This window comes from Sturnus vulgaris, chromosome 5, assembly GCF_052056855.1.
Source record: "Sturnus vulgaris isolate bStuVul1 chromosome 5, bStuVul1.hap1, whole genome shotgun sequence".
NCBI lineage: Eukaryota > Metazoa > Chordata > Aves > Passeriformes > Sturnidae > Sturnus > Sturnus vulgaris.
This window is the reverse complement of record NC_142247.1, coordinates 10150230-10167098: the sequence shown is the minus strand read 5'-3', so window position 1 is coordinate 10167098 and position 16869 is coordinate 10150230. Positions and strand designations below refer to the sequence as shown.

The 16869-nt window shown below is 44.8% G+C and overlaps 1 long non-coding RNA gene across 6 annotated transcripts; it reads left to right on the top strand.

Moving 5' to 3' along the window:
* The first annotated feature begins 4754 nt into the window (after positions 1–4754).
* Positions 4755–12927, top strand: LOC148223547 (uncharacterized). 6 transcript variants are annotated; one of them, XR_015803704.1, is made up of 6 exons: positions 4755–4817; positions 5697–5838; positions 6466–6679; positions 10118–10974; positions 11317–11483; positions 11936–12927. It is a non-coding gene; the product is annotated as an uncharacterized LOC148223547 (long non-coding RNA). The 6 variants fall into 6 exon arrangements; XR_015803705.1 differs by having other exon boundaries at positions 4762–4933; positions 6572–6679; XR_015803703.1 differs by having other exon boundaries at positions 4762–4933.
* Positions 12928–16869: the final 3942 nt, after the last annotated feature.

Genomic DNA, 16869 nt, shown 5'->3' with positions numbered 1-16869 from the left:
CCAATTTGAATTTCTTAGGTCGTCACTTTGACACCTCCAGCACCACAAATTAAACACTGTTCTCTGTTCCACCCACGAGCAGTCCCCACAGCCCCCGCACTTTAGGGCTACCCAGGCTTCACACCATGACCCCCCACACGCACAACAAGGACGGCTGCTGAGAGGCTGTTCTTTCTAGTACCCGTGTCTTCCGTGTTTTCTTTTGTAGCTGTGTGAGTGCACCGAGTAGGTGGTTGGCAGTACTCCAGATGGTAAGATCGATGGGCGAGGAGATATCTCGGCGAGAGACAAACCCCTCATCGATGCAGCGTATAATACCCTTGAGGGCTTCATGTTGTTGTGGGGTCACGGTTACGGGTGCGGTTGGGTCAGTTCCTTTAAGTAGTGGCCTGAGGGAGTCTAGCAAGGAGTTGGGTATCCCAACAATCGGCTTGAGCCATTGCAGATCTCCTAGCAGTCGCTGTGCCTCATTTAGAGTGGTGATTTTTGTTGTAAGCTGGAGCTTCTGCGGCCGTACGATTTGGTCTGTGATAGACCACCCCAAGTACCTCCATGGTGTGGATCGCTGTATTTTTTCTTGAGCTATTATGAGGGATGCCTTTGCTAGGGTGCTTTGAATTTCCTGCATCTGAGTGTCTGTAAATGCTGATTCTTGAGCAAAGAGGATATCATCCATATAATGATAAATAATTGTGTTGGGCCACTGTATCCTCAATGGTTGTAGTGCGGCATCCACATACAGTTGGCACAGGGTAGGCGAGTTTTTCATTCCTTGTGGAAGAACAGTCCATTCATACCGTTTATCAGGTTCTTCTCTGTTTATTGCTGGTAGGGTGAACGCAAATCTTTTAGTATCTTGAGGGTGTAAGGCAATAGTGAAGAAGCAGTCTTTTAGATCAATGATTAGAAGAGGCCAATGCTGTGGGAGCATTGCTGGGTTGGGGAGGCCTGGCTGTAATGCCCCCATTGCCTCCATTTGATTATTTACTGCTTTTAAATCGTGTAGAAGACGATATTTTCCTGACTTCTTTTTGATCACAAAAATTGGCGTGTTCCATGGGCTTGTCGAGAGTTTTAAATGTCCTTGTTGGAATTGTTCTTTTACGAGTTGATGTGCTTGTATTAGACTTTCCCTTTTTAGAGGCCATTGCTTAACTATTACCGGTTCATTGGTAGTCCAGGTGATTGGGATTGGGAAAGTCCAAGCAATGGCAATTACCCCAAAGGGTGCTCGTTGGATAAAACGACCCCCATCTGAGCCAAAATGTTTCTTCCAATCAAGCAATGTACCGATGGTGGTAATGCAACTACGGACAACACAGTCACCAAATCTTGCCCATCTATAGTGACCTTTACTGGAGGTGTTTTTCTAGCAAGGGTGAACCCTCCGACGCCTGTCACGGTATCCGTAGTTTGCAGTGATGGCCAGTTGTGGGGCCATTTTTCTGGTGAGACAATGCTGGTATCTGCCCCAGTGTCTAGGAGTCCCATCATTTCTATTGTCTCTCCTGCATAGGTTAGTTTCACCTTCTTTTTGGGTCTGGTATGGAGATCCATTGTGAGCATAGCAATACCTGATGATCCGAATCCTTGGTCTCCACGTGGGGTTTGTCTTTGTGGTTGAACACCCCGGCTCAACTGTGGAAGTGGAATAAATTGAGCAATACGCTGACCTGCCTCAATTGTCAGAGGAGGAAAAGGAGTATAAACCATTATTTGTATTTCTCCCGTGTAGTCTGCATCGATGACACCTGGCAGCACAAACAGTCCTACAATGGAGCTCGACGAGCGTCCCACTATTAGTCCTCCATAAGCTTGTCCTTTGATATTTATCGGGCTATAAACTCCAGTTGGGACTTTGACAGGGCGATCTGTTATCAAAGATGTTTTTACTGCGGCTGCCAGGTCGAGTCCCAGGCTCCCTGTTGTGGCTGGTTGTAGACAGGAGATGGCGCTGATGTCACGGCGGCTACTTGTGTTCGGGCGCGGCTGCCGGGCGCGCTTCGCTGGGAGTTTTCCGACTTGCGGCGACAAGCTGATGTGTTATGCGTGTTGTTCTGGCAGTTTTGGCACCATACTCCTGGGGCACGGCACTCACGTCGGAAGTGGCCTCTTGCTCCGCATCTGTAGCAGCGCGCTGAGGGAGGTCGGTGATCACTCGACGTGGCTGGGGCCGCTGTGGAAGCACGGAGAGGAGCAAGAGCGGCTAGCACCTGTGACTGTGTGGACTCGGCTTGTTTCTGTAGCCCTAAGCCTATTTCTTTTAGTGCATTAACTAAGAAAACCTGTGCCCCTGTCGGCTGTAAAGCCATCCTTTCCAATGCCTCTTCTATCGACCAATTGGCTCCTAAAGTTGATAATACCCTTTTTGTTGCCTCATTGCTATTCTGCAGCGCACATTGCTTTAGTAGCGCCCCTCTCATATACTCTGGGACTCCTGCCTTTTCAATAGCAGCAGCAGCCTTATCTACAAAGTCCCCAAAGGATTCATTTCTTCCCTGTTTTATCCCCATATACATGGGTATGCCTGAGCTATCTTTGACCCGACCGATGGCACTCCTTACTAGACGCATGGCTTCCCTAACCTTGTCGGGTCCCGAAATCATTTGAGCTTCTGTCCTGCGGTATTGACCTAATCCCATCAGTTCGTCTATGGTAATTCCAGCTAACGGATCTCCCGGGCCCCTCTGTACTGCAATTGACTCCTGAACAAGAGCTTGCCAGTGGGCGTTAAATAGCAACTGCTGATGTTGCGTGAAAATCAGTTTCACTATACTTCTCATATCATTTGGCAACAGCAGGTATGTATCGAACAAGAAATCTAGCATTTGCTTAGCTGGCTCACTCTGGAAACCAAACTGACTCACTGTCTGTCTTAGCTGGGCTAGCAGCTTCCAGTCGGGAGGCGAGTATGCTCCTACTTGGACGGCTTGTCCTTGCTGGTTTATTCCCTGTGTATACGTGACGGGGAAAGCCCAGGTTTTCGCTGCGTCAACAGCGCTCTCGTCCCCAGTCTCCAAGCCGTGTCTGGCTAGCATACTCCACGCCTCCCCCCGCCGTCTTGCCATCTCCTCCCACAGGTCGCTTTCCGCCCTAGGGACCGGAGCTGGCTCCACGGTGGGCTTAGGGGCGGTAGGCTCAGACTGGCAAGGGGATTTTTCGCCGCCGGTCTGGGGCCCTTCGCTGTCGGAAGGCGGGGTTACTCCGCCTTCTGCAATTGTCTCCGCCGCCGCGGCGGAATCCTCCTCGAGCTCTTCTAAGGGGGGTGCCGAGGGCCAAGCGCAGCTAGCCATGTCTGTCATTCCTGCCGCCTCCCCAGAGATAGGTATTTCTACTCTGGTCGTGCTGGGTGCTCGGGGCTCATTATCGCCATACTGAGCATTCCTTTTATATGCCTCTACTGCCTCCCGAGCCGCCCTTCTCTCTGCTTGCTGCTTTAGCAGCGCATTATGAACTACCCGCCAGATCTTTCCCAGCTTTTTTGCTGTTTTATCATCCTGTAATACCGCCTCCCACAGTGCATCCCCTAACTTACGCCACTCATTTAAATCATGCACGGTGTGAGGATTAGAGAATAAACCTTTAGCATAACCCCAGACTAACAACCCCGGTATATCCTTCCTGGGATTAATCTCTTTTAACCCTAACTTATCTATATGTGCTATAAATAAATCATATGCTGCTTGCCTGTCCATTTTTCGTCGTCAGCGCTGTTGCAACTCTCCGGCTTCGGCAGCACGTATGGCCCAGGACCACCTTTATGGCTCCTGGGGGTGTCTTCCCTACGTCGTTTGACACCGACCCGGTTGCAGCAGGCCCCAACTCTACTTCACCGACCGTGGCGCGTTCTCCCCCGTTTTCTGAAACCGTTTTCTTTTCAGCGACGGAGGCACGTCGGGGTTCACCAAATGTCGGAGAAGGGAGACGCGGACACCAATTCGGTCATCAGCAAAGTCTCGTTTATTGATACGCAGAGTGGCGATTAAATACAGTGCTTAATTAGCTCATGCATAGTGCAAAATCTGAGCTCATCATTGGTCTAGCTGTGCGGCTTAGCTAAGCACTTCGGCATTCATGTTTTTCTCAATTCTGCGTGTCTTCCTTATCTCAAGGACACTGTATCCGTGAGACTGAGGCCCACTTTGCTAGCTTTACTAAGTTGATCTGACTATGGCCTTTTTCTTCCAGCTATTCCTGCACCAGGCTCTCTACAGAGCTCTTAGCCAGCACCTCAAGGTCTTTTTCTGTGAGGCCATTGGAAATTGAAGAGAACTGACAGTGCAATGAGGACAGTTTATTAACAACTCCAAGGGGCCTAGTCTGATTTAGCGACTCTTTGGACGCTTTGGTAATAAGTCAAGTCGGCCCAGTTCCCCTTAAGGGCTCTGTGCCCGCCTAAAGTAACCAGCCAATAGCGCTGCAGGGGGATGCTGTACCTCAAGAGCAGGTGTAAGCTATTTCCTTGGACACCAGGTCCCACTGTTCCAAAACGTTTGGGTTTATTTATCGTTCCCTCGTGCCCGCTGGCCGAAGCGCCTCCTGCCCCCGCTGTTGTTGCTGTCGGAGCTCGCAGCGCAGCCACGCAGGAACGGCCGCTGCCCCGGGGACAGCCGAACGCTGAGCGCGAGCACCGGGACGGCGGCGGAACCTGCGCAGCTCGCGCTGCTCGGCCACCAATGGGAAGCCGCGAAATGGGCGGGGCGGGTGGGGATTGGCTGAGGCCGTAGGGCAGGGGCGGGGCCCGGAGGGGCCGGTCCCGGCTGAGGGGCTGTTGGTGCGGCAGAGTGGGAGCGGCGGCGGCCGCGGCGGTGTCGGGGGTTGAGTGATCCTCGGTGAGGGATTGACCCCCCAGTGAGGGAGTGTCCAACCCCCGGTGAGAGAGGGACTGACCCCCGGCGGGGAACTGACTGACCCCCGGGGGGGAGTGAGCCCGGTGAGTGGCTCCTAATGAGTGCCCCCTAATGAGTGCCCCTCGTGGCGAGGTCTCGCGTTCTGTTCCCAGTAGCCGTGCTCTCTAACTTATCCACATCTGTACTTGCTGACGGGGATTAAGCATCTGTTTGGCATCTGGAACAGGACTCCCATACTGACTCCTAGGGCTGCTGGCATTTATTCCCTTTGGGTCACTTTCTAGGTACATTATTGAGTTCTGATCTGGATGCAGTGCATGGTTTCTCTCACAACTGTTGGATGAATCCTTTTGCACAAAGGATGGTGGAATGTTGCACTCGCATTTACTCTTTGGTGTTTAACACTTTTTAAGGCATTTTGTATTCCAAAATTAAGCTTATGTACTTAAAAATAAGTATGTAGGGAATATACACAAATATTCCTCGTGTGACATATTCCTTAATGAGGTTTTTAAGAAAAATCGACTATATAACAACAATACCCATTTGTTTTAAATTGATACACAAGAAATAGACCAAAATTAAAGGACAAGGAGCTGAATCTATTTACCAACTGTCCTGCCTCCCCACCAAAAAAGGATTACAACCTTACATGAAATATATATTTAGGGCTGTATAGTAAGTTAGAGGTATTACTAATCTAGAACCACAACAGCTATATATTGCTATATTGGCTTACCCAATACTTAATAGAAATGTGATTTTTGGTATATGAATGTAAGGGATAGTGTTTCGAGGGATTTTGTCTTGTATGTATTTACTGTGAATACATTCTCTCTCTTCTAGGTGCTTTTGTACGTGTCCATTCCTGACTTCTGCCATAAACTTCTCCCTGGCTATGTGGGAAGTGTACAAGAAGGTGCTGTCACCCCTGCTGGGAAGGTCTTCCCTGGAATACATGCACGCCATGTAATCTTCTGAAATTATAGTATGTCTGTTCTTAGAGTCTTTAATAACCATTGTGTAGCCAGAGAAAAAGTGCACATAAATGCTCTCACCTTCCTCACATGATCATTTCAAACAAAATTAGAAAGCAATCTATGTCATCTTTTAGAATAAGTTACAGCATTTGTATGTCTTATAATTAGTAAAATTCTTGATCTGGTAGGCACCACACTATCGATAGGAAAGTACTGCTTGATAATTTTGGCACTTAAAATTGTCAGTGGACTATGGCTGGTATTTAACAAGATAGTTTTAACTGCTCAAGCTCCCTTAACCCAAGGGACTTGGAACAAAATGTGTGATGTGAACTGTTAGAAAAGGTACTACAATTGTTGCTAACTTTTTACTCTAATTATTAGGGTTTGGGAGAGTGTCTTAATTCTAAGTTTTGCAAGGAGAAAAACTCAGCCTAACAAAGCCTGATGGGTACAACAGAGTCTAAAGGAAGAGTCATCAAAGTGCCTCAGGGTATTTAATTGGGAGGATGAGGAGAGAGAAATCATTTTGTGGGCACCTGATGGAGCTTCTGTGTATTCTGTGCATACCCATATTAATTAAAAGCTGTATTAATGCAGGGTCACTAACACTACATGTTTTCTTCATATTTTAGGTAGTGTGAATAACTATTAAATCAATGGACTTCAGGTCTGGATCATTGTCCACGTGCTTTGGTTTGCAAATGCTTCTTTCTTCCACTTCTTCTCACCTACCATCAGTTTTGACAACTGGATTCCTCTCCTGTGGTGTGCCAGTATCTTGGGATATGCAGTGGCTGCATTTGCAACGATGAAAGGCTGCTATTTCCCTGCCCCTGCAAAAGACTGGTATGTGAGTTTTAGTAATGAGAGAATACTAGGTATCAGAGGTTAAATAAGATTGGAGTGTATCAATTGAATGACAATATATTTCACTGGCACAGGGAGCTAGGCCAGTGTATGGCAGTGGTTCTAGGCAGTGTATAGCTTCACTAGCACCATCCCCTGTGTCTCATGCTGAATGCCATGGGACTGGCAGCTTCAGTGTCACAAGTACACCTACAGAGGAGGTTTGATTGTTGGTTGCTTGTCAAGAGATGAGCAGTGGAAATGCTGAACTGGCAGAACCTGATCTTAAACAAAAGTTTGTGAAAACTCTTATAAATTAGTGGCATTTTCAGCACCTGACAATATGGAACATGACCGACTGAGTTTGTTTTGATACTTAAACCAGGCTTTGTTGAGCTACTGAGCTGAGCTGGTTGCTCTGGGGTAGTAGCTGGTATGGGCAACTTTTGGATTTGAGCTTGAAACAGTGTTGCTAACACAGGGATGTTTTCACTGTTGCTGAGTAGTGTTTACACAGCATCAAGGCCTTTTCTGCGTCTCGCCCCACCCACCAGGGAGTGGGCTGGGTGAGCAGAAGGAGCTGGCAGGGGACACTGCTTACCTCAACTGACCCAAGGAATATCCTGGGCCATATGGCATCATGCTCAGCACATAAAGCTGGAGGAAGAAGAAAATGGGGGTGTCAGGAGTGATAGTATTTGCCATTCCAAGTCACCATTACATGTGGTGGAGCCCTGCTTTCCTGGAGATGGCTGAACATTTGCCTGCAGATTGCAGGTGGGGAATAGGTTCCTTATTTTGCTTTGTTTGTGTGCATTGTTTTTCCTTTACCTATTAAACTGTGTTTATCTCAACCTGTGTGTTTTATCCTTTTCCTGATTCCCTCCCCCATCTCACTGCGGGGCAGTGAGGAAGCAGCTGTGTGGGGCTGAGTTGCCAGCTGGGGCTAAACCATGAGAGTCTTTTTTGGTGTCTGACATGGATCACAAAGGGTTTGAGTTAACAGCAACTTTGGCTGGAATGTTCTGGATTGGATTTATAGCTGTTGGTGCTGTTGAGTTGTCAGGCTCCTGTGCTTGCCACGGGGCTCATTAGGTGTTTAATTTTGATTTTGCTGCTGGTGTAGTACTTCTCCCCTTCCTGTGCTGTGCCTTGGATGACAGCCATGACAACACACTTGGGCTGGCAGGTGGCCAGGGCATCGCTGCTGTTTCTGTGCTGCTTGAGCTCCAGTCGAGGGAACTGTGACCTGTGGATGAGCCCACATGGGAACAGGACATCCCCAGGCATCAGTGGCTGGGAATAAGCCCATGGCAGAGCAGGAACCTCTCAGAGCATCTGTGGCCGTGGTCATGTCCGTGCCCAAGAAGGGATTGTGGCCCAAGGATAAACCTGGAGCCCCTGTGGCTGTAGATAAGGCCATGCTCAGATGCCCCATGAAACATCAGTGCCTGTGCATGGGGTCGTGCTGGAGCCCCTCAGAGCCATGGCCATGGATAAACTCCTGGCAGAGCAGTTAAAAGCCTTGGAGGTACTGCAGCTATAGGGAAGGTCACATCTACTTCCTCACTGTGGATGAAAACTCCATTCCCTATCACTTGTGTAAAATCTTATTTGTAAAAATTTAAGGTTATAAATTCTTAGTTTCAGGCCAAATAGAATCCTGCTAATTTTCCTTCAGCTATTTCTTTTCTTGTTACATAGTTATCTTTCAGAGTCTTGGAAAAGGTTAATTTCAAGAGCTCCTTGGAATTCTGTTTTCCAAAGTGAAACAAATAAAGAGGGATCATAGTATGAACTATGCAGTTTGTAACAAGCTTGATAGTTATGTTCAAGCTAACAGACTTTTTTTTTTTTAATTATGGCTCACAAATATATTGTTAGTTTTTAGAGTAAGTAGAAAAGTGTGTAAATTGAAAAGTGTTTTGTAGAAGCAGCCGAATGCACTGATCTCATGGCAGGTTTGGATGAGTTGTGGACTTTAGTCCTGATATTTCCTATAATTTATACTCTGTGGTCAATATCACTTATGAAGTTATTAAATCTATTAAATCTGTGTAGTATGCTGGAAATTTCAAATATAAAAGTGTAAATATTTACAAAATGGTACTTATTTAACTTGTGTTTAATAAAACATTATGGGAAAACACAGTAAAATGTTCTGGTAATTACTTGGAGCAGTTAACAAAGTAGTTTGGTTGGATTATTGTAAGAAGAAAGGTTACAAGTGCTCACTTGAAGAAGGCACAATAGGCTAAGCAACTTCCACATTGCTTTAGATCTACCTAAGGAACAAAATAGATCCCAGTGTTTTAGTTTATAAGCTTTATGGACTGTCAGTGTTTAATTTACAGATGGAATAGAGTGGGGAGAGGGGAACTTGCAATATCTCTGGGAGGGACGTTGCCTTCACACATGGAAAACCTCTGCCACCTCTGGCATTTCTGAGATCAGGGCTCCACCTTTGCAGTATAAGGGTGGTTGTGATGGAATGGAATTGCTTGGTTCCAGTTTTACTCACAGTGGGAAGGACAACAGGAGAATGTGCTGCTGCCTCATGATGGCAGCCAAACTGTTTTCTGCTTTTAATTACCAGTCTAAGGTTCTGATCATGTGTTAGTCTAGAGCTGCACTGCCGAAATTGTTTCTCTTCAATAATGCAGAGTCTTCACTCAAGGTTAAAAGTGATATGCAGTTGAAGATAAAACGGCAATAGCATATTTTTTTCTACTTTATTTCATACAGGACAAAAAAGTCTAAATGTGTGTGTCAAATCAAAAGTTTGCCTTGTTTTTAGATGACAGATACGGACCTGCTTTATGGCTATTGGACAGATAATGAAACAATCTTTTAAAAAATTATGTTATCAAACTTTTTTTAATATATATTTTCTTAAAAGTGTAAAAAATTTTTGCAGCCCACAGAAATGTAAACTACATGTTTTATCATTTTACTAAAGTATAAATCAACAAAAAATATCTAATAAGTACATGTTACAACAGCTACATCTTTATAAAGTGGTATGGAAGGATTGGAGAACCATTACAAGAGTAATTCATAGGAAACAACTTCTGAGTAGAGGAAGTGAAAATAGGAAACAGATGAGTTCAGAAGGGAAGAATATAAAAAGATAAAAACTTGCCCATGTTTTGATGGAAAAAAAAAAACCTGACAAATGTGGGTAATTACATCTTGTACATAGAGGAAGTAAAGAACTGTATTGTATATTTTAAAATTATAATCTGGAAGAATGTAGCATAAAATCTAGGATATGAACTAATAACACTTGCAATATTTATGAACCATAGTCACAATAAAGGTTTTCAGAAAGAAGTTATATCAACTCTTTTTACACTGCAAAGAGTTACAGAACACACGATAAATTCAAAGGTGAAAGAAGGGAAAAAAGGTATGAAATTTCTTTTATTGTTTAAACAGAATATGAAAAAATAGGCCTCAAAAACACATGACCAGAAGGCAGAGGAACAGCAGCGAATCAGCCCTGAGGATGCAGATGCCCAGGAAAATCCCAGAAGTAAAAAGGAAAGGCCAACCATTTCCAAGAAGATCGTCCCACTGGAAAAGTGTCCCAGCAGCGATGCTACAACAGCATGCAGTTTGCACTCGATGGCTCCACTGAGGCTATGGCACTGCAAAAGGACAGGGCATTCTGAATAGTGCTACACAACATTGTAGAGAGCTAAACACAGGCATTCCCAACTAGAGACAAGTCGCTGAAATCAACAGAAGAACGGCAGGATGAGTAAGATGTCAGCCCAGGCATATTTCTCCATAATCCATCAGCCCTGGATGAGGTTGGGTGAGAGCTGCCAGAGTGCAGAGGGAGGCAGCCCTTGGGACAGGCATCCCTGCTCCCTCAGAGCCACGGCTATGGGACAAAAAGCCTCATCCCTGAGGCTGCAGAGGGGCAGGACAAGGCTGAAATCAAAGCTGTGAGTCGAGCGCCCACCAGTAAGGCAATGCCAGAAGAATGTGTCCCTGCAGCAAATCGGCTGGAGCTGCCAATTGCTGTCAGGAAAATGCAGTTGTGCCATGGGAGAAGAGCCTTGCTGTGGTGCTGGACACGATCCTCCAGCAGCAAAGGCAACAGCATCCTAGCAAAGTCTCTGGAGCACGCAGAGTAGGAGCAGAGAGAGCAAGAGCTCCACAACTGGATGACTTCTGGCAAGAATCTTCATAGCTCCCAGATCCTGCGTGTAAGCATCCAGACTGCAGAGGGAAGAAGGCCTTTGGAAAGGACTGCCTGCAGCCTCAGATCCGTGGGCATCTGGAAGGTAGGAATGATTCACATAGCCAGTCTTCATGTGCCTGGAAGACTTTCTTAAAAAGGTACATGGATTTTATAACTTTTTGAGTATCAGGTTAAAATAGCTTGAGCCTGGCTAGGCAATAGTATAAATGCTCAGTTGTCTGCAAAGCAATAATGTAGATGGTCAATTCCCTAGGAGCACCATCAGATTTTTTTTCTGAAAACAAGTGCTTGTAGAACACTTTCTTCTCCAAATGACCTTACTTCTTAGTCCATTTTAGAACCTTTGTTACCGATCAACTGACTTGACTGAATTGCGTTCTTTGTTCACCTATTCTAAGTTGCCTTTGTTTTTTTTCCCCCATAGGTATTTGCAGAACCTGCTCATCCCTGAGCATGCAGAATTGCCAGGAAAATCCAGAAGGCAACACTGGAGGTCAAGGCCGTTCCAGAAGGTATTTCCTGCAGCCAGACACACGGCAGCAATTTCCAGGAGCTGTCACTTCCTAGGCCACGGGATATTCTGTGGTGAAGGTAAGCTAAACTCAGGGACTGGGGATATTTACAAAGCACACTTTTGGCATGTCAGGGAGGAGATGACGTCCCCAGGGTTATCAGCATCTAGGCTCTTGCAGGCATTTGCACTGAAGGTTAGGGGGAGAGATGGTCTAAGTGTCTGTTGGAGACCCTCTGGTGAGAGGTGCAGTGAACACATGCTTTGATTTGCATAGCAGCTTATCTGTGGGGCCCTTCACCCAGGGATAAGATTATCTACAGCAGAATGGGGTAACAGAGCCCATCAAAATTCCCCCCTCACAAAGGGGTTCCCAGACTCAGCACCAGAACACTGCAGCATGATGCAGCAGACCCTCAGTGTTGCAAAGGACAGTGTCGAACTGGCCCCTGCTAGGGAGACATGTGGGTGTTCCCACCTGGCCCAAATGTATATTAATTCACAGAATTCTCTACTCTTTGGTGTATGGCAGTGTGGCAGCAGCAGCAGGGGACCCTCACCACCAGGACCAGACGGAGGGGAGCAACGAGACATCCGGATGGGTGATGTGTTCCACCTAACCCCTGTCACTCTTCTTCCTGTCTGCCCACCTCCCAGGCACCCACCTTTCCCTTTCCCTTTCCCTTTCCCTTCCTCCCTTCAACCTAGTGAGTTCATGTACTACCTGATTTCACATATCAAGAAACTGGGCTATATTTCAGTGACATCTTCACAAAGGCAATTTGATTAAAATTTGAATTCTACCCAGTGGTCTCAGGTCAACACCTTCTAGGCCTACAGAGACATCAGGAAATCACTTTCCTCCAGGACAAGGGCACTGAGGAACATCTGGAGACACTTCTGGAGCTGGCCAGCATCTAGCTTTGTGCTCAGCATTGAAATCACTCATCTGGTCCATCTCCTGAGCACCTGTTGAGCTGCCAGAAAGTCCTACACCTGGCACATGCCATGTCCCTTCTCAGCCCTGGACTCCAAAAGCAGCTCTGGAGAAAGGCTTTAGAGTCCCTGTGGCTCTGGGGAACTCCAGGAGCAAAGAAGAGGTCCTACAGTGAGGGATAAAAGATCTGACAGCAGCACTTGTGCATTAGTCAGCCACCTGTGATGTAACCTGATGCAGGAGAAGAGAGGGAACAGCACATCCCTTATAGAACACCTTTTCTTATATGTCAGCTTTTCCTTCATAAGTTGCATGGAGCCTGTGTGCTGTCCAACAGTCTCCTCCTGTCAGTCCCTAAGCAATTCATGCTTCTTAACAATCTTCACTTTCCCTGTTTCTCTCTGGGCTTTTCTAGATGCTTTGTGGGGTTTTCTGTCTTTATAATTTTGTGGATGTTTTGTCATTCCCTATTTCCTCCTCTTACCTTCCTCACACACAAATCCTGTAAAGAACCTGATCATGTCTGTCTTCTTTCATGCTGCAAGTACAAAGCTCAAATCGGGAAAGTAAAAAAATTCAGCAGCCTACTGAGATGTCTGAGGGTTTTCTTTCTGGAACACCCTCTGGAATTTATTGTGGGATATCACCAACCAGGTGATACAACAGGTCTAGATGATGACAAGCACCCTCTTTGCACAGAATGTCAGAACAGACCAGATTAAAAAAAAAAAAAAAAGAAAAAAAAAAAGAGGTTGGAAGAGACAACACCCTTTACATACCTTGCTAAAATAATTTTTTTAATCTTCAAGTTCTTTGTCAGCCAAAACATTCCAAAACCAGTTACTTGTCATTGGTGCTGCTTAGTGGTAGCATGCATCAAATCCATTCCTGGTAATCCTACAACAGACAATACAGCCAGCATAAATGATACTGCTCTCTTGCTATTCCTGTTCTTTAGGCTGAGAGGTATTGTGAAAAAAACCTACCATCTCCTAAATATAATTTTACATATGAGGCACAACTCTTCTCTCACCATCCATCAACCATATCAAATTAATTGTGACAGCCCAGGTTTTTAACCCCTGATAAAACAGGGGTTGCCTGATCACTGTCATTTGACATGATCTGGCTACTAAGCCATGTAGAAGGAACACCTCCTGTTTCTGTTTTGGGCTGTTTTGTGGTTGCATGGATTGTTTCCAAAGCAGCCATACCCTGAAACACTGCCTTCCATTCATGCTCTTGCTTTCACAGGGCACACCACAGCCACCACGCGGGGCTGTTGTGACATGCTTGGTGTTCTGCAAACACAGACATAGCAAGGGGAAAGGTGCCTTTGTTTCCTCGACTAATGTATTTTGTTACATCCAGCTTAATCAGAGCTCACTGCAAAAACTGGCAGAGCCAGCTGAGCTGCTGATGGATGAGTGAGCTGGAAGGTTACTGATCTGTCTGGGCTGGGACTGCATTAACCACAGTCGGGTTACACCGTCCTCATCTCTCATTAGCATTTCCTGGGTGCACCTTCAGGGCCTCGGGATGGAGAAAGCAGTTCACTGGTGAATCCCTTGTCTACACTGTGTCTCTACTCCTCCCTGCTGGTGAATAAGGTGAATTAACCCCTCTGATATATTTCCTTTAGCTTTGGGAAGAAATAGAGATCTGGACATGCACGGATGTTCTCCTGCATTCTCAACAAAATAAATTTGAATACACAACAAAGCAAAATGGAAAATAAATCTCCCCAAACCCAACTGCACGATGCTATTACAAATTTTCATAGATTTCAAAGGAGCTGTGCCCTGCTCCAGCACTTTCCAAAACTGCTTTCGATGAACTATGCAGCAGCAGTATGGTCACCTCAGTGTTCTGCTGAAAGAATTTGACTATCATTAAAAGGTGTTCAAGAAAAGAAAAAGAACACAGGGAAATACTCGTACAGTTTTTTGCACCTTATTCAAGTGGAGGTTGGATGTTACTATTCTGCTTCGGTAGCATTTTGTGCTGCTGTAATTGACTGTCCAGGTAGATGGCAGTAAAGAATGCTTATGAAAGGAAAAATAAAAGGAGAGAGAAAATGTGCCAAAGCAGCGTAGGGCAATAAGCTGAAATCAGAGTCCAGGGTAAGGCGTTGGTAATTGGGTGCATCCTAGAACTGATATGTAAGTGTGTCACACCACGCTGTGCAACACTGCAGGAAGGTCTAAGCTTTCACAGAGCTCTGAAATTCAGTGGATTAAATCTCACGTTTGCACAGCTTTGAAAATGGAAAACAGCATATAAAGCTTTTTCACAGCAGCTAACTTTAGATCCACAAGGACGATCTTATTAGGCAGCATCTAAAGCAGTGATTTTCAATTTCTTTTTATTGCAGTCCTTAACAATTTCTTGCTGCAGGTGAAAAATCCTGCAAGCTGAATTCAAATACACTGTGAAAATGTTTGCTGCTCTGAGGCACACCTTGCAGCACCCTTAGAGGTACCCATGGAATACAGGATAAGATTATTGCTTTATGGTTGAGGAAAAATGGAGAAATTGTCCCAGTGCCTTTCAGGACTGAAGGGATGTGCTGTGTCAGACCCTGGACGAGCCTCCCTCTTTTCAGAGACTGGAGAAGGGCTCTGTGAAGACAGGTTTGCTGTGGCTGAAGCTGCCCATTGGAGGAGGAGGAAGCCTAACGATATTAATTACTGTCCTATCATTCACTCTAATCACAATTTGCACTTCACAGAAATTTAATACACACATACAACCCCCATATGCCCCCCATCCTTTTCCTTTCCTGAGAATGAACAACATGCTCACAGATTATCTCAGAGTAAATTCTTATTTATCTAATTAATACCGGCAGAGATGAGGGTTATCCTACTCTATTTTTCTCATTTGTTTGTTCTCTTTCATCTGGCCTTACTCAGATCAGACACAGGACACCACATTCACATGGATGTCCATAATACTTAAAAGCCCTCAAATGTTTTATTTCATACTAAAGTTGACTACTGGCAGCACTATCACTCTAATGTCGTTATTGTTAGTAGTGAAAAATCACTAAATAATTTTTTTTAAAATGCCATGTTCTGGTTGACACTTCATATTTCAAAGTGCAATTTAAAAATGGCAAATTCCCTAAAGCAATTTTCTTCAATGACATTTTCTGAGCTCTGCAAAACAAAACCAAAGGCAAACTAGTTCCACAAACTGATTTTTAATTCGTCATTTAAACAAAGATAAATTTCAAAACTTAACCAAAAAATATAAATGCAAATTTAAATCAGTACCAACGAATCTCTGCAGAATGCTCTATTTTATAGCTAAATTATGTAACAGATCCATATTCTATTGGAAGGGACTTTAAAGGTCATCTTGTTCCACATCCTGCCATGGGCAGGGACATCTTCCACTAGCCCAGGTTGCTCAGAGCCCCATCCAACCTGGTCTGGAACACTGCCAGGGATGGGGCAGCCACAGCTTCTCTGGGCAAAAGAAGCTGACAGGATGGGATCCCTTCTGGCTTTTTTCTAAAAGAAGGGCTGCAATAACTTTATGATTTGGAAAATGTTCCTGCACTGGAATTTATCATGATAAGAGATAAAGCACAAGCCAACCTTTTGGAATTTAATAACAGCCACAGAGTTGGTATAAATTGCTTTAAATATTTGAAAATTTTATCACCTCTTCCCTCTTTACTGAGGAAATTGAAACAGCAGGGAGTGCTAGGAGAATGACAGAGCTGGGTACAGAGAGCAGGCATCATGACTTCCAGGCCTTCGTGTTCCTTGGTCCAGTGGTTAAAGTACAGGTAGTAAAACTAAATGGACCATGAGGAAACTTTTATTTAAACACAATAGCTCAAGAAATGAATAGGAAACATATTCCAATTTAGAGAAGGTGCTTTAGAGTTAAATTGATTCAGGAGCGATACACATGAAATCTCTTCTCTTTAAAAAGATTTGTGTTCCTGGTATTGAGCTTTTAAAGCTCCTGTTGTAGTACTAATAACCCCTACTGGGATCCAGGGCTTTAGTGGTAAAATTAAACTCTGTTCAACACAGTGCTATGAAACCATTTGTTAGATAAACAAGGGGGAAAAAAATAAACCTAAATCAAGCAGACATTAATCTGACATTTAAAGCAGGTCAGACAAAGCAATGCATTTTATTTTTGTATTTTATTCATGCTACTTCCTTTCCCTCTCTCCATCTCTGTTTAAAATATACAAATGATTTAATCACACAGATTTTGCTTTCAGGCAATCTAACTCACAGCAGCAAGCAGAACAATTAGGAAAAAAGCCATTAAAATATTAATTTAGAGAAGGAAAGTGCCCTTCTTACAGAATCCAGAAGAATGGGGGTCTAAGGGCAGAAGATGTCCCAGCCCAAAATATTAAATTAGACTCTGAGAATGTGATGCAGTTTGTGGTTGCTGGAAGTTGCCAAAATGTATGGCTAAAAATCATCCCTCAAGTGGTGTGTTTCATTTGCTCTGCTAATTGCTCCCTTGAACACACAGCAAGATTTCAAAAGTAT